Below are 19020 nucleotides of genomic sequence, written 5' to 3'. Positions count from 1 at the left end.
TATCCTCTACAAAGAAGGAAGAGGATGGACTCCTTCATAGAGACACAGAAGGATCATTCATAAATGACATGGAAGGTTTTAACGGAATCCCGCAGCGCCATGATGAATTTCAGGTTGATACCTTCTGGTTCTAAACTTCTCTGACTTTATGGTGCTAAACAGGGAATTGTCGCAATCTGTAAAAATTCCCTTGGCAGCGGAATGTCCTGGGGCAGGATGTGACTCTGAGACAGCGGTGTCGCCTATTTTTGTCTGAGTCTTCTAAACGTAGTCAGTTCTTGACTTTTCTCACAAATAGAAAATGAAGATACGCTCACGAAAATGAGATTAAAAATTCCTTCAATTGATGACATAGATTGGACATTTTTTAAACAATTGAAACCGTCTTAGATTCTGAGAGCATGTAGTGACAGATCCTCTTCCTGAAGGGTCTCTTGTGTCTGAGGCATCTTCCCTTATAAGCATTCCAAACACGTGATCTCTCCAATACAATGGCACATTGCTATCACCACCCTTTTACAGATGAGCTAACTGAGGGCTACATTGGCTACGTGACTTGCTCAAACACACAGGGGTAAAAGGTATTTGGGACTAGCAACTATAAACAGCCTTCTCGTTATTATCTGTCACCAGAGCATGTTAGACTGTCATCTCATAATCTTAGCATCTCGGGTATGTTTGCTTAGCTCAGAATTTGGAACTGAGCGCAGATCGGGGGCCATGGGTGGGAAAGGCATGGTGCTCGTGTTGTGTTGCTTGAGGAAGGCTGTCTAGCGCGAGTATCTCTCACAGCTCAGTAGCTGGGAAACTCAGCCCTACCCCGCAGGGCGAGGCTTGTTCTCCTCCGCTCAGAGGCTCAGGGTGCTAAATACACCAATTCTTAGCTAAAGGAGCAGGAGCTCTGGCTGGGCATTGGGTGATCTGGAATCCAGAGCATACTGATAATGCTAAGAAGGTAATATTTTTTTTAATTTAATTTATTTATTAATTGAACACGATTTTTTTTGACAAGGTGTTGTGCAAAAAGGGTAGAGTTACATAGTAGGGCAGTGTATACATTTCTTGTGATATCTTACGCCCTGTTTTTCTTTCCCTTCTCTAGGTCAGGTAGACATATATACAATACACAATGTATCAAGAACATATACAGTAGCCACGTGGCCAAGCCCAAGAAAGTTCGCCTAGGGCTTTAGATGTAATGTCGATATTAGACAATATGTCGACAGTAGACTTATATGAACATACATACATAGCTTTTGAGCTATTGTATTCCACTGAGAGGTCGATTTTTGACCTTTATATGTTGAGTAGTTGTTTGGTTTTAGTTACATACTGTTGGGTCGCTGCCCCAATCCTGTGGGAAATACCATTTGACAAGCAGTTTTTGGTTTCACAGACCTGGTCTCTATTGTCTCTCCGTCTCCCTTTCTTAACAGTCATATATCAGGGAGATCATGCCCCTTTGTTTTCTGTGTTCTAGGCTTGCCTCGCTCAACATTATTTGTTCGAGTTCTGACCATTTCTTTGCGAATAACAATATTTCACCATTCCCTAATTTTGGATCCATTCATCTGTGGAGGGGCATCTGGGTTGTTTCCATATTTTGGCTATTGTGAATTGTGCCGCGATAAACATGGAAGTACAAGTGTCTTTTTGATATTTTGGGACTTGCTGTTTAGGATAGATGCCTAGGAGTGGTATGGCTGGGTCATAGGGTAGGTCTATATTGAGCTTTTTGAGAAACCTCCATACTGTTCTCCAAAGTGGTTGTACTAATTTGCACTCCCACCAACAATGGAGAAGGGTTCCTCTTTCCTCGCACCCCCTCCAGCATTTGTTGTTGCCTGAGTTCAGAGTATAGGCCATTCTAACTGGGGTGAGGTGGTATCTCAGGGTTGTTTTATTTGCATTTCCTTTACTACCAGGGATGTTGAGCATTTCCTCCTATGTTTCTTTGCCATTTTTATTTCTTCTCTTGTGAAGTCTCTCTTTAGCTCCTTTGCCCATTTCCTAATAGGTTTATTGGGCTTGGAGGGGCTTAGTTTTTTGAGTTCTCTGTAGATGACAGATATTAGGCCTTGTCTGTTGCTGTGCTGGTAAAGATCCTTTCCCATATGGGTTGGCTGTCTTTCTGTTTTGGTGGCTATGTCTTTAGCTGTGCAGAAACTTTTTAATTTGTAGTAGTCCCATTTGTTGAGTCTTTCCCCTATTTGTTGTGCCCCTGGGACTCTATTCAGGAAGTTCCTTCCTGTATCTATAAGTTCTAGCGTCTTTCCTACTCTGTCCTTCAGTAGTTTCAAGGATTCAGGTCTGATATTGAGCTCCTTGATCCATTTTGAGTTGATCTTGGTGCATGGTGATAGGCTTGGGTCTACTTTGAGTTTTCTGCATATGGCTGCCCAGTTCTCCAGCACCAGTAGTTGAAGATGCTATGTTTATTCCATTGTATGTTAAGAAGGTAATATTGTCTTCCCTTTCTAACAATCCTCACCAACTCCGTCCTTCCCTGAAAAATTCCGCAGCAGGAGAGACCGTGTGAGTGATTTCGTTTTCGGAGATTTTTTTTTGCGTGCTCTACAAATTAGCCTAAGCGTAGAGAAGTTGGAAATGCCCGGGGTTCTCTAGGCTTAAGAGAATGGGAAAGAAAGAAAGACATACAAAGCGAAGACAGTGCTATGGGCATCTTCTCTAACTGCTGAGGTCGGTGGACCTCTAACAACGGCAAACTCCAAGGCAACGCCGGCTCCCCAGACACCTGCTGGTAAAGACTCACGAAGGAGCCAAGGAGTCACTGAATTGGAGAACTCTGACTCTCTGTTACCAAGCGCGCGGCGAATGTAATGGAGGAAGAAACGGTGTTGGATCTCGTGCTTATGGACAGGAGACTTTATTGAAAATAGGAAAACAAGAGGCAGGTTTAATACAATCGCCAGCGTGTGGATGTGTACACTGCAGAGCATAAATAAATAAATAAAACGAGAAAGCCGAATACAACAGCCCAGAGAATTAAACTCTGGGAAGCATACTAAGGAATGGAGTGAGGACAAGAGACAATATTAAAACTCAACAGGGTGATGGAGGGCCAGAGCAGCCCGGGCGACAGTCATAATTGCCTGGGCCTCCATTGCAGTCCCTCAGAGAGAGAGAGGCGGAGAAAGAAATGAACACTTGCCGGGGCTGGAATCAGGGCGCTGCGGATGAGAACAAGGCTGGGCAGGAAGCGCCACATCAGCTAAAGCTATCAGGGCAACGGAGATAAGGGCAGCCAGGCATCTAGACTCGATGAATGATAACACCAGGGTTAACACGAAACCGGAGTTTATAGAGATATGCTGGGCAAATGCAAGAGATCAGAGACAGCGCGTCTTACTCCAGCAAGACTGAGAGTTCAGGAGTCATGGATTCAGATTCTAATCCCAGTTCTTGGCGATGACTTGACTTATTGCAGTCTGAAGCATTCCCCTTGAGTGAGAGTAACAAAAACTAGCTTTCAAGTAATTAAGAAGAAGCAATCTGGGGCTGGGGATATGCCTAGTGGCAAAGAGTGCTTGCCTCGTATACATGAAGCCCTGGGTTCAATTCCCCAGCACCACATATACAGAAAATGGCCAGAAGTAGCACTGTGACTCAAGTGGCAGAGTGCTAGCCTTGAGCAAAAAGAAGCCAGGGACAGTGCTCAGGCCCTGAGTCCAAGGCCCAGGACTGACAAAAAAAAAAAAAAAAAAAAAAGAAGCAATCTACTGTTGGCATTTCGAGGGGCTCTGGGAAGTTTCAGTGGATATCCCCTATGCATCGAAGCCACTAGCATTTTGGCTTCATTCCACAATCACTTCAAAATATGGGAAGCATATTTTGTGTACATGAAGAGCGAAGGGAACACAGAGACTTTCCATGGAACAGGCTTAGAGCTGGACCCTGACAATCTAGTGATGGAGGCACCAGTCAGATTGCAGAAACGGGTGGAAAGGAAGGAGGGGGGAGCTTTGAATGCAGGGGGAACCTACCATAGGCTACAAAGGAGTCACAATGTGCATAGCAGCATGGCCTCCAGTATGAAGACACTTCCTTAAGGTAATTAAAAACAGGAGTGTACTAGAAAGGGCCATTCTGATCCTTCTGGATATGCAGCTATTATTGAGGGCACCAGTAACTGACCAGAGAGAGTGGGGGTGGGGGGGAGAGGAAACATCTCACTCCCGGTGAAGAAAACATATTCCCACTTGAAGGAGGCCAACCCCATTTCCCCAGCTATTCTGTAAAGGAAGAGTCTCAGTCCCCTTTAGAACTATAAAATATCCCACGCAGAAGGGACCTTAAAGGTAAGCAAAACCCCAGGCCACTCTTTCATCTGATGAGAAAATGGAGGCTCTGGGAAGATGTCTCTGCCACTCGGCTTCTTACTGTCGCATCAGGCGAACGTGGGCATCAAAGAGACACTATTAAGAGCAAAAGAATGCAGGGGACAAGCTGACGACACCCTCCCTCCACAGGCCCCTTACTCATGGGGTCATCCTGACTCCTCTTTACTCCTCACTTTTGTTCTTATGTTTTGGGAAAAGAAATAACACACATTACTCAGAAAATAACATGCACTTTTAGTCCACCCCTACTATCGTAAGTGAACAGCTAGCTGTGCAAGGAAAGCATCTAACGTTCAAGAAGCTATGGCAGGAAAAGCAAAGTCTTCCCCGATCTCCACACTGTGTTGTTTCCCGGTCACTACTCTCAGAGGTAAGGACCACACTAAAGGGCGTTTAGATTTTCACATGCATGCATGTCGGCCCACTGAGCATACGCAGTACAGGATGTGTTGTGTTTAAACATATTGCACTTAAACATATGTGCATTTAAACATAGGAATGACTTCATTCTGTCTATACAATCGTCAGTCTGATTTTGCTTTCCTATCATGCTTTTATGTACTATTGCTGTACCTCTTCCTTGTGGCTGCTTGTTTTTAATTCTCATCCTGGAGGCTTGTGTATAAAATCTGACCAATCTTTCACTCCCCCTTATTGACTGATAAGGATAAGATAAATCCTTGTAGTCTCTGTTTTGGTTGTACTGAGGTTTGCACTCAGGGCCTCATGCATGCTAGCCTGTGGTTCTACCCTTTGCGACACACCTCCAGTGCACCAGTTAGTTTGGAAATGGAGTGTATCAAGTCTTCCTTTCTTTGGAAGCCCGCCGTCCCAAGATTTACATTTTATTTCTGTGTGCATGTGCGTGTGCATGTGTGTGTGTGTGTGTGTGTGTGTGTGTGTGTGTGTGTGTGTGGCAGTGTAGGGGTTTGAACTTATGGCCTTGTTCGTGTTATATTGGTGCTCTGCTACTGAGTCATGTGAAACCCAAATCCTCAAATTCTTAACAAAGTTCACTTCCTGGAATTGAAAGCAATATTTTTCAGGAAAAATTGACTATTTTCTTAACTTTAAGTAATGTGTTTTGATAGCCTCTCTAATTATAGAAAGTCTCCACTAAGCATCATTAAAAATAAACCACTTAATATTTAATGAATCCAATGGAGGCTCTTTTTTAATAATTTGTTCACTTTTAGGGGATGTGAAGTTGCTGACAAATGATTACGCCACAGTATTTATCTTCTATTGTGAAGGTGATATTACAGTTGGAATGCTTTGATTATTTAGAACAGTTTGAAACAATTTAGGGACTTACTTGGCAAGTGAAGTAACAGCTGTATCTTTCTTAAAAGAGAAAGAATGAAGCAAAATAAGCTTACATGTATTTCCAGGAAAGATTAATCCATACCTCTTTGATTGGCATTATCAAAAATAGTTCCCTGGATCTACGTGAGCAAAGGACTCTATCAGCTATTTATAAGGGCAGGCATGTTTTTTGTTTTTTTTAAAAATTTTAGATATGATCAAATATTTTTGATGTGGGAATTTTATTTTTCTCACCTCTAATTAAAATTCAGTGACAAAACTCTGGATGGTGCTTTGAAGTCTGACATTTCAGAGTGGGGTGTGTTTTATGGCATACGCTTTGATCATATTGGTCGGAATTACAGATTCTGGGAAGACACTCTACCGCTGCGAGGCTCGCCTTTGCCGATCACTAGTTACACACGTCTGTGAAGAGTGCGTTGCTCTCCACACTCTTATTTCTGTGTCTACACCTGGGCAGCCGGGTGGCGAACCATTCTCCAGAGGCTGCAGTGTGTCTGACGGAGAAGGCGTGCGGCTGGCCCCTGTGGGTCAGGGCTTAGGGGAGGGCACATGGGACCACACAATGGGCCGCCCAGGAAGACAAAGGACACCCGCCTCGGCGGGCCCCCTTCCTCCTGCGTCCTAAACGTTTCAGACGCCCCCCCCCCCCCGTAATAGTGTCACCAGAGCACAAAAGCGTTTTGGAGGGATGCTTTATATCCGAGCCACAGCATTGCATTTGGGCATGTCTATCTACCGTGGGGTCCGTAGGTTAAGGGAGGTCCTTCAACACACGCGTGAAACACGCCGGCCACCCTCCGTCCCTCACCGGGCATCGGACAAGGCCACGTGCAAGTGCCATGGACAAATTCATTCTCAAATATTACTTCACCACTTTGGACCCCTCCCCACCAAGACTCGGGAGTCAATGTTTTGTGGAAGAGCTTCAGACGGCGGGGGTTCTAGGCTGCCCTGCTGTCAGGTTCAGAAAATCTGTGCCGGAACTCCAGGTGAGTCGCGAGCGATCCACAGGTCGGAAGCCCAGGTCACCCCTCTTCTGAGCTGTAGAAGACTGAGGGTCAGCCAGCCTGGCGGTAACTCATGAAGAACCATGAGATGGGTGAGCTTCTCCTGCGAAAGGAAAAGAGCAAAGAGGCAGGGAGAGAAGAGCTGGTCATTATTTCTTACCAAGGAAAAGAAAGAAAAAATCTAGAAAGATACTGAGAGGGAGAAGAGTGGAGGAAAGATAGCTCAGGAGAGAGCCATCATGGTGCATGCTGTAACCTTGTCCATACGGAAGGACCGCAGTTCAAGACTTCCCTGTGGAAAAAGGAAGGAACTCTACCAGAAAAATCAACTAAGAACAAAAAGTATCAGAGGCATGCTAGTGGATTTGCCTGTCAAGTACAAAGCTCTGAGTCCAGTGCCCAGTGCTGCCTAACAAAACAAAATAAACCCCTCCATACTAGAGAAGATCCTAGTTAGATGGTTGTACAAGAGCCTCAACCCCTACCCAGGGCACATCTGGGTAAGAAGATACGGAAAGAACCCCCCCCCCCCCCCCCCCGATACATCTGAGAGCCTGCTGTCCAGAAAATCTCTACCCTTCCCCCTGGTCTTCAACAGTCTGTGAAAGAAAGAAACAATCATACATAGCTGTTTCTATAGAACATTGCCCCTGAGAAAGGCTCTCCGTGTCCTATGCTGAGAGCGAGGATTCTTCTAGAGGCCTGGGAGCATGAAGAAGCAGCTTCTGACAGCGCCGGAGAGCGATCCGTCGTTTCCGGGGAGCCCGGGGCAGGGCTGCAGGGGACCTGGGCAGAGCGGTCAGCTGACAGCGAGGAGGCTGAGCTGTGGCCAAGGGAAGGTGTGCCCCCGTGGGGGAGTGTGCACCCTTTGGGGTGGGGGTGGGAACCCCCTTTGAACACTGGGAAATGTAGATGGCTCCAGGAAAGAGGAGAGTGGAACTCCTTGTTGACTAAACTTGGCCTGCTGAGGACTCCAATAGCACGGTGAGCCCTAGAAATGGATTTACCACAAAGCACATAGAGGGCCGGGAGGGTGGCTTAGTGGTAAAGCACTCGCCTAGCATGCATGAAGCCCTGGGTTCGGTTCCTCAGCACCACATATATAGAAAAAGCCAGAAATGGCACTGTGGCTCAAGTGGTAGAGTGCTATCCTTGAGCAAAAAGAAGCCAGGGGACAGTGCTCAGGCCCTGAGTTCAAGGCCCAGGACTGGCAAAAAAAAAAAACACACAAACAACCCATGGGGTCATGGAGTCTTTGATTTGAGCGCGGTCAGTGAAAAATGTGATTCGGGGAACACACACATGCAGTGGGGCCTGAAGAAACAGAAAGGAAAGGACGCCCAGGGCCCAAACCCCACACTGACCAGCCGCTCACGTAGAAGAAACCTGCTTTGCAAGAACAGTTGCTGAATCCTAACCAACACTAACTTGCGCGAGGCCTCTCTGTCGCGCAAACATTTTCTTTTAAGAATACATAATTATACATAGTATTTTGACCTTATAAGCACATATATTCTTCTACTACCCTCACCTCCCTGTTTATGTGGGTACTGGGGCTTGAACTCAGGACCCTGTCCTGTCCCTAAGCCTTGTGGTGTTTAAGCGCAGGTCAGTTTCGTAGACATGTCTGTCTGGAGTAGGTCTGAGCCGCAGTCTTCAGATTTTAGCCGCCTGAGTAGCTGGAATCACAGGGTCTAACTTGATACTCTCTTTTTCAGAATTAGTAAACTTATGCTCCCTACCATGGTACATTTAGCAAAGATTCCTCTAAGAAAAGGAATACGCCTCCCAACTCAAGAAATTTAACTACACATATTAAGAAAGGAGGGGGGATGGGTATAGTTTTAAAAGATTTTCAACCTGGGTAGAAACATGCAAGGTTTAATTACGTATTTACGAAATGAACTATCTATGATGCTCAGTTGCTAGGCCATACCAAGCAATTATTATATAGTTTTATTAGATCTACTACGTTTTTGCTTTTTACCAGCTTCTTCTACAACATCATCTCTAGATAATGAAAAAAAGGCTTAACTTAGAGAAAAGTAGGAGCTGATATACAAAGACTAGGAATACATGAGAATGCTAAACTCAAATTTATAATATTATTGTACCATCAGAATTCAGCATTTATAATCCTTAATGAAACAATGAGCAATATTTTTGAGGTTGGGAAGGCAGAACAAAAAAGAAAATCAAATTTGAATTATTATGATACGCTAGTCATTGAATCTATTAAAACTCACTTGCCCTTAAGACTTCTTGCCGTTGTGGAAGGCGTTTCACGAGGTTGTAATTACGTTTTGGATTTTTTTCCCCTTTGCATTTAGGCTGTAGCTTTATTAAATTATTCATTATAATGTACCAACTTTAAACGCAAATAGTGATAAATAGAAGATCGTGTAACTTCAACACAGTATTGGAGCCTTAGGAACTAAACAAAGGTATGCATTCTACTCATTATTTCCTGATTTTCTCATGTGTATTTCTCCATGGCCTTTGATGCTGCTCTTACTGCCTAAATTAAATACTCCGTAGCCTTACCCATGTAACTGGATACCTACAAGCCAGGGAGGAATTGTTGAATGACACTTACACATACTACTTGTCTCTAAATGACAAGGGACATCATTGGAGCAAGTCTGTGGATTTTTTTAAGCAGGGAAACTAGTTAAGGAGGCTTTTCTTCCACTCGTCCCCCAAACAAACAAAAGCTACATTACGGCAAAGGATATAATTCAGTGTACTATATTTGCACTGTTTAAAAAAAATATTACAGGGCTGGGGATATAGCCTAGCGGCAAGAGTGCCTGCCTCGGACACACGAGGCCCTAGGTTCGATTCCCCAGCACCACATATACAGAAAACGGCCAGAAGCGGCGCTGTGGCTCAAGTGGCAGAGTGCTAGCCTTGAGCGGGAAGAAGCCAGGGACAGTGCTCAGGCCCTGAGTCCAAGGCCCAGGACTGGCAAAAAAAAAAAAAAAAAAATATTACAGGGGCTGGGGATATAGCCTAGTGGCAAGAGTGCCTGCCTCGGATACACGAGGCCCTTGGTTCGATTCCCCAGCACCACATACACAGAAAGAAACGGCCAGAAGCGGCGCTGTGGCTCACGTGGCAGAGTGCTAGCCTTGAGCGGGAAGAAGCCAGGGACAGTGCTCAGGCCCTGAGTCCAAGGCCCAGGACTGGCCAAAAAAAAAAAAAAATATATATATATATATTACAATCAGTAGTTTGAAAGACATTATACGGCTTTTCAGACCTTTTCGATTTGGTATAATTTGAATTATGGAACGAAGAGACTATAAGGCAGGAAGTCTCTGCCCTAAACCTCAGCAGGCAAGTAAGTCTGCAAGAGTGAATTACTTGAAAGAGATAAGTTTTACTTAAAACTTTCATCAGGGTTATACCACCAGCAACTTTACTTGTAAGCTTGTACATTACTTTTCTTTATTTCCATCTAACCACATCGGGGTCCACCATTGATTTCTCTCAATCCCCTCCCTGATAAACTTGCTTTAGTGCAAATAGTACCTTATGGCTTAAAGTCTTTAACAGCCATCGTGGAATCTGAAATAAGAAGAGCCTTCATATTATATTCTAGGTTATGTGTACCCATTAAACTGGTAAAGTTAAAATTTTGCATAAGAAAAAAAAGTCAATAACTGCTCATCAAGTGAGCACATGTTTGCAGAATGACTAAGGCGAAAGAGCATTTATATCTTCATGATATGAACATGCTTAGGGGTTTATGTGCAAATACATTCTTGTCTGGAAAAGTAAAACTAGAAAAGGAGAAAAGGCTAAATCTTTCTTTTGTTTACCCATACCCACTCCCAATATTCTACTTGTTTCTTTATTAGTAGCTATTGTGACTAGTGAGCCAGTTTCTGTATAACTATTTATACACATACACACACACACACACACACACACACACACAGCTGCTTCTCTTCCTCTTCCTTCTCCTTTTCCTTCTCCTCCTCCTCTTTTTCCTCCTCCTCTTCCTTCTTCTCATTTCTTTCTCCACAAGGAACACTTCTTTACCTTTAGCTTTGCAATACGGTGGGTATAAATAATCTAGACTATGTTATGCAGCATAAATACAGTTCTCCTAATCTTATTGCCACGAGTGGGTTTATTTTCAGGGTTCCTCACCTCATTCAGGTATTTTCTCTATTTTCTATTAGCTAGCCTCTCTTGACCTTTTCTGATTAGCATTTAATATCAAGGATATCGAACCTTTTTTCTTTATAAGGTGGTGAATTTTTTCTTTCCTACTCACTTGGGTTCCAATGCAGTTTTAGATTTCAATTACATTTAAGCTCTCTCTGTCCAACATGCTCTTGTGGATATTTGGTCCTTCCTTCTTCAAACAATTCAGTCATTTTCTTTCAATCCTCTTTTTATTTTCCTCTACTTACTTATTTATCCTTTATTTTACGTTTGCTACTAGCATCATTTAGGAGTACAGGCATTCTGTTTTGACATGTCCATATATGCATACAATGGATCCTGGTCATATTTACCCCTTCAGCCCCCTCCCCATCCCCCCTTCCTCTTCCAGATCCATCTCCCCACCCTTCAGTGTGCCATTTGCACACGTGTACATCAAGCAACTTGACTGTGCGCATCTTTTACCCTCTCTACCTATCCCCCCTTCCACTAGAACCTCCGTCCAGATAAAACCCGCTTTCTATTCCCAGCATTCACGTTTCAGGGTATGCCGGTGTTCCAAAGGAGTTTCACCACCGTTTTTCACGCATGCAGATATGGAACTTGAATCGGGTTGGCCCCCACTCCCGTGCCAGCGTTCCCAGCCCTCAGTACAGCGAGTATTCAACAGCTTCCTGTGAGTTTCTGTTCCCTGCCTTTTGGTGTTGTTCCTCCCCTCCCTACCCTACCAGATGCTTGCACAATTTCAGACATGTTCTGTCAAATGGGTGGACCCCCAAAGAGACAGGAATGGCTGCAATCATGTCTGATAAAGTAGACTTAAAACCAAAAGAGGCCAGAAAAGACTTCATATATGGTTGAAGAGAACAAGCCATCGGGGTGACAGGGGCTCAGGTCTGTAATCTTAGCTACTCAGGAGGCAGATACCTGAGGATCACAGCTCATAGCCAGCCTGGACAGGAAATTCTATGAGACTCTGATCTCCAGTTACTCATCAAAAAAACAAAAAAAAGCTAGAATTGGAGCTATGGCCCAAATGGTAGAGCACTAGTCTTGGGCAAGAGAACGTAAGGATAGCACGCAGGCCCTGAGTTCAAACCCCAGGATGAATCCCACTCCCCCTCCCCCAAAAGGGAGGAGGGTAAACAAGCTATCAAGAAAAGATAACTACTGCTAACACATGTGCACGGAATGTTGGGGTACTTGATCTTTTTTGTTTTTCTTTCTTTTTTATCAGTCATGGGGCTTGAACTCTGGGCCTAGACATGGTCCCTGAGCTCTTCAGCTCAAGGCTAGTGGCTCTACTACTTGAGCCACAGCGCCACTTCCATTTTTTCTGGTCATTAATTGGATATAAAATTCTCCCAGACTTTTCTGCCCAGGCTGGCTTTGAGCCGTGACCCTCAGATCTCAGTCTCCTGAGTAGCTAGGATTATAGGCCTGAGCCACCGATGTGATCTTATTAAACAAACACTCGGACTTAAAAACACTGATAGATACCAACACAGTGAGAGACTTCAATACACTAATCCCACCAGTACACACGTCATCCAGATTCCCCTCTCCCCCCCAAAAAATCAGCAACGAACTCTCAGAATTAAATAACACTGTGAGCCAAATCGATTTGAAAGCCATCTACAGGGTGTTTTATGTAAGAGCTGGACAGTATACATTCTTCTAAGCAGGATATGCATCTTTCTCAGAAATAGTTAATATTTTAGGACATAAAGAAAGTCTTATAAGAAAATCTGAATCATTCTAGTATTCCTTCAGTCTTTGATGAGTTTGAAATGACTTGCCAATAGCACACCTATGTCCTTTATTGTCAAGAATGAATAGAACGTTTTAGTTCTCTCTTCTTTCTTATGTCCCTTTCCATCTTAATGTCCATAATATTTATATCATTAGCTATGCTAGAAGCAAAAAAAGCATTTACTGCTAGTATTGAAATATTAAGCAGCAAGTTTACACTGGATAGGAAATCAGATACACAATCTGTATGTGTTTGTCCCTGTATCTTATGGATTGTCATGTCAGCTAGATTGGCACCCAAAGTCACTTCTGTTATCTTACTTTAATCCACAGAAATAGTATGTTTCTAGGTACATAGAGCATAGCATTATACACTAACTTTGAATATCCTTAACTTGGGAAGCTGAGATGAGTAGCATTGTTTCTGAAGATTAAAAGACTACAGATATGAAGCTAAGTGTTCTTAGAGGAAGAGAGGTGCTAATGTGTTACAGGGTTTTTGTTAAATAGCCTCTCTAGCCAAATAAGGTTGCAGAAAGTACAGGATTGGAGACAATTAAAATTTGAATTTCTTGAACATTGCCTGAAGTGTCTATATTCTGGGTCATTGATTAAAGAGAGATCCATATGCTTAATAGACCAGATGTGCATAATATTCTGTTGTAAGAATTTAACAACCTCTTATCCTTACTGGGTTAGGAGACTGTCCTGTCTCTTAATGGAGGTTCACCTGAAACTTCCTTTTTCTCCAACAACAAATATGTAGACTGATTAAAAAGCAGACAGATTCACTTGAGGAGCCATATTTTTTTTTTTGTCTGCAAAATATAGAAGGCTGAGTATACCAGGTAAGGAGCTGGTCTTTTCTGGTCCCTTCTTTAGTACTTAATATAGTAATTTTCTAAAAGACTGGCGAAGACTTGTAAAATATTTAGGTTACAGAAGAATATTTGTGGATTTCATTCTCAATTATTTTTCTTCTCTTCATCACTGTTGCTCAGATGATGGATCTAGAACAAATACGTCGAGGACAGTCTCAGAATGAAGTTATCATTCTCAGCCTAGCCTGGGTGTCCAGGAGGGGAGGGAGGTAGAAGAATGAAGGAGGGGAGAGGGAAGAATGAAGGCAAGAATGCGTTGTGTATTCCACAAAATTGAGAAATAGAAGCGAAGGGGCAGGTGGAAGGAGGCGAAGGTGCTGAAGCGGTGACACAGATCCAGATGCACTGTGCACCTAAACGTGTTTTGATAAATGCCAAAAATTTAAGTACATAACCTAAAATTAAGATAAGCAGGGGAAGGGGATTGGGTTGGGAAGGGTGGGTGAGAATGTTTAAAGGTGTGACATGTATCAAGACACGCTGTATTCATAAACTGCCGAGTGGCAATTCATTTGCACAACTAAAGATGAAAACATTAAAAAAAAAAAAAAGAAGAAATGAAAGGAGGGTGGAGCAGTAATTCTAACTCCTGACTGAAGGCGAACGCTCGTTGACCAGTCCCTTTCTGATTTTATAAATCCTTTCCAAGCAATCGTCCTAAGTAGTCGTGCGTTTTCTCCCCCTTTGTTTTAGATCACGTCATGGTCTTGACATGTATTTTAGGAGTGTAGTTTGGTAGTTTGGTACATGTATGTGACATGCAAATCAGGAGCGACTTCACCCATATAGCTCCTCACACATCCTTTCTATGTCTGGAGTCCTTCAGACTCGTCCAGTCATTTTCATAACATCGTTTCGTACACAAGCCCCACTCTGCTGCTGAAGCTCAGAGCGCCTTCCCCTTATTAAAGTGTTGTTTCGTCGCTTCCCTATAACTAGGTCTTTCTAATCCCACCCACCCTTTCTACTTTCTTGGGACCACCTTCTCCCTCTTCTATGAGATCAGCTTTTTGGGGTGGGGGCAGTGAGGAGGGTACTGGCTTTTGCTTGTTTGCTTCAGTTGGTACAAATGAATAAGAACACACAGCACCAAGCTTCCTGAGAAAACCCTGTTTCCGTCGTGGTTATATTAGTTTCCATTCCTACTAGCAGTGTTAAAAAGAGTTTCTTGGGGCTGGGAACATGGCCTAGTGGCAAGAGTGCTTGACTCTTATACATGAAGGTCTGGGTTCGATTCCCCAGCACCATCTATATAGAAAATGGCCAGAAGTAGCGCTGTGGCTCAAGTGGCAGAGCGCTAGCCTTGAGCAAAAAGAAGTTCAGGGACAGTGCTCAGGCCCTGAGTTCAAGGCTCAGGACTGGCAAAAAAAAAAAAAAAAAAAAAGAGTTTCCTTTCATCTAGAGCCTTGATAGCAAGAATTGTTTCTGTGACTGGAATGAGATAATGTCTCTTAGTTGTTCTGATTTATACCTTGGGGATGGATGATATTGAATATTTTTAATATGCTTCTTGACATTTAAAAAATTGAGATTATTTGTGTCTTTGTATTGGCTTTCTTATGTCCATATATGTGGGTGTACAGGTGCATTTATGTGCATGCACACATGTATGTGTGTAAATACGCGTATGAGACAGGGTATGTGGGAAGCCCATCTACGCGTGTTCACTGGATTTTCTGAGGATGCTGCGCTCCTATTTCAAATTTGTTTTTCCAGAGGATTGTCAAACTACTAAGACAAAGCATAGCTCCTCCAAAAACAGGTACTATGAGAGTATTAGGGCCATTCCTCCTGACCTGCCATGTTCTGATAGGGGGCTTCAAGTCCTGGGTGGATTCTTTGCTCTTGCTGCTTGCAAAACAAAAATAATAAAACCCTTTATGATCACAAAATTGCAATAATTTTCATTTCTGGCACTATTTTTGTGCCTGGCCTGCTTCAAAAATTTACAACTGGACCTGGATAATAAGTAAGACTTGAGGACGTGTTTTTATTTCTACTGATCTCTATTTAACGTCTTTTCTTAAATGCTATTTACTTCCTTCCCAGGTGTTGAGTATACGCATTTCACAGAGCAGTTCCGGAACGGATTTGATTTTGCATTTCCCCTACATCCAGACATGTGAGCGCTTACATACATGGGAACTCAGATGTCGCCCACCCTTGGCTTTAGCTCCATTCTAGAAAGACCACTGCTTACGTGTCACATCACCAGAAGACCGAAGCGTGCAGACACACACAGAAAGGGAGAATGGAAACTAAACCACAGGAGAAACTTCTTGGCATTGTTTTTTCCCTGTACAATCACCAACAACACACCTCAAGAGTAAATATTCCTGGCCAGTCCCCTTCCATCTCCCCCCCCCCCCCCCCCAGACGAGTTGTTTGTTAATGGTTAAGGCAGTGGAGTGCAGCGGATATATAGAAAAGTGACAGGTGCCAGTTTGGTTATTAAATCTCAGCCACAGAGACTGCATTTCCAATGAGGCCTCTTATTGGCTGCGTGTGTGAGGGGTCAGGGGATGGGAAAGCACGACCCGAACAGAATGGGTTTCACTTCACTGAGCCACTCCAAAGTCTCCATTAAACATGGACATAACATTTTCACTGGTGTTGTTTGTTCGAGACGGTCCGGATAATTACCCTCTGAAATGCTGTGCACCATGTAGATTTGTGCATTTATCAAGAGGAGGGGCGGAGGCAGGGGGTGGGAAGGGAGGAAGGTTCAGTGCTCTCTTTATTCCCATCCTTGCATGATGACGGCATTCCTCAACCTCCAGGCCAAACCTTGTCGTTTGCTCCTTAAAACTGCTACTTCCGGTCATTCGACGGAAACGTCACTTGATTTTTAAGGGGTAGCTTTTTTTTCTTTCTTTTTTTCAGTTCCCACTCCTTCTCCTCCTACCACTCCCCCCCCCCCCCCCCGAAGCAAATGTGAGGAGTCTCATTGGCTTGGAGAGGAACGCTGCCCTCTACCACAAAGAGAATAAAGCAAGGAACCCCCCCCCCCCCCAAAACAAACACCACAACCCCCTCCCATGACGCCAAAGCGTTCAGGCAGAGCGGTGGAAGGGGGCCCCGCCCACTGTCATTATGTCCTTGTGCCCCTGGGAAAGTGCAGGGGGGCGGTCAGCGATTTTGAGGACATTAATGTCCAGGGGTCTGAACACGGAGTTGACCATCAAGCACCATTAGGTCCAAGGGGCAGCATTTCCATGCGGAGTTTGCTGGGAATTTGGGGTGTTGCTGGTTAGTGTTGGATTTATTCCTTCGACTTCTCATTCACAAGCTCGCATCCTGCTGTGGTGGGAGAAACGCCACTTTTTCTTTAGGGTACAGGTAGGGTAGACACCAGACGCAGCCCAGTGCGCTATGCTTCTCAGGAGAACATTAACAAATCACGAGGCCCCTCGCCCAGAGGATGAGGAAAATTATTTCTGCAGGTAGAGAGATGTTCTTTGTTAGAAGCATGGCACAAGAGAAGACCCAAGTCGTAATAGCTTATACTGCAGAGCAACTTCTAATTCTCTCACGTCCATTCTCCAAAGTAGCTACTTTTACCATTATTAAAAGCTAATTATGTGACAAGCTGGGTTCTAAGCACTTGACAAATAATAACTCAATTAATCTTCATAACAACTTCGTGAGGAAATAAACATATTACTGTAATTACTTTTACTCGTATGTTCTCTTTGGCTTATTTTCAAATTGGCAGGCAGAAATTGTGCGTTCTGTGTTGTACGATATAATGCGCCGACACGGGCATACGTTACGGCACCGCCAAGCGGGGCTGCTTTGCACCCTCCTCGTGTGGCCTGCCTTTATTTTAAGATGAGGATTCTGCAGCAACAAGAAACCGAGGGACTGGTGCAGGTTGCAATGCTAGTAAGCAGCGGAGTTGAGACTGAAGCGAGATGCTGCCGTGCGCCAGAGTGGGGGGATCTTAAGCGCAACAGACCGCTAGGGGCCACGGCTTTGCAACCTTGCCCTACTGTCCAAACTCTCTGCGCTACGAGAAGTACTCAGTGTGCAGGACCCCACTCCAGATCGCTGTAGTCCATCCAAGCACTGCATGTCTCTGGACACCGTCACCTGAAGATCCAGTCCTCTCCGTGGTTGCCGGGCCAAGAAAGCAATCCCCCTTCAAGCAGGCTGCCACTCGGGGGACAGGAAGGACGGTGCCCTCCAGGGGCCTGCGAGACCGCTCGCCAGACTCCACGGGGCTGTGGACAGTCCGCCCAGCCAGCCGTCCTCCAGCTTACGACCGCACAGTCAGCGAGGAATCCAAGACACGGAACCAACGCGTTGTTGAGGGTGAGGCAGAACCCGCGCACCGTGTCGAAATGCCGGAACTCACTACAGAACCAGCACTGCCTCCGACGCATGGGGAGTGAAAAGGATGTCTACACCCACGGCTGCCCAGCCTGCCCCTTCCGACACCTCGGGGAATAGCATTTCAACGAGGTGGCAAAGTCCACCCACAACCACACAGGGCACAACGAGTAGGACAAGAGCAACAGGAAAGCCCTGAAAGAAAACCTTCCCGGTCAACAGAGAAGAGACACAGGCACTGTCTCTCAAGGGGTTCTAGAAGATTCGGTGTCACAACAGTCTGGCCCTGCCTCTGTAAAATGAACGCTATTGAGGGACCCTGTGATTTATCAAGTTGCACTGGGCCTAGGTAAGGCCTTCCGCTCATTCTTTCTTCGCTCCCTTTTATTGAGCAGAGAGATGGGGCCACTTTCAACCTATCATCCTCCGGCTTCCGCTATTTTCGGAGATCTGTGTTTTCGCCAGCGTGTCTTCAAACGTGCAGCACAGCCCCAGACCCCGCGTCATGGCTGTGTTTGGACCACCGTTCAGTAAGAGCGTGGCCTGTTTTGAACAGGGCACCAGGTCTTTGACTTGTTCGTGAGATGATGGTGAGGTGCTCAATGCTTGGTGTAACCTAGGCGATGGCTGTCACCGAGTACACTGTACAGCGTACAGTGGTGTCTCTACCACTCTGACTGCCTTCCTTTGGATACCTATCTGAGAATGGGATTACCAAATCATACAGTAATTCTATTTTTTCTTGAGAAATCTGCATACTATTTCACCTACGCTATATATGGGATCATTTGTTCTTTTGACAACTTAAAAAATCCGTTATCTTTCTGATAAAAGACATCATGAAACGTGTGAGGTGATATTACCCTAAATTTGGTCTGCATTTTCCTGATGATTTGTGATTTTGAACACCATTTCTTATACATACATATATATACACATATGGAATATATATAATTTATTTTTTACTTTTGATTTAATTTTTAATCCTTAAACAGTTGTACAAGGATGTTCCATTCAACAGAGTAGTATATGAATACAATGCATTTTGATCAATTTCACCCCTTACATTTTTCAGGGAAGAAAAGGTCTATGTAATTCTTTTGCTCATTTTAGAACTAGCCTGGGTTTTTATTTTATATTTTTTGCTATTGGGTTTTATGAGTTCCTTACACCTATTAGAAA

The sequence above is a fragment of the Perognathus longimembris genome, chromosome 6 (assembly GCF_023159225.1).
Source record: "Perognathus longimembris pacificus isolate PPM17 chromosome 6, ASM2315922v1, whole genome shotgun sequence".
Taxonomy (NCBI): Eukaryota; Metazoa; Chordata; class Mammalia; order Rodentia; family Heteromyidae; genus Perognathus; species Perognathus longimembris.
Note: the sequence above shows the minus strand (reverse complement) of the source record.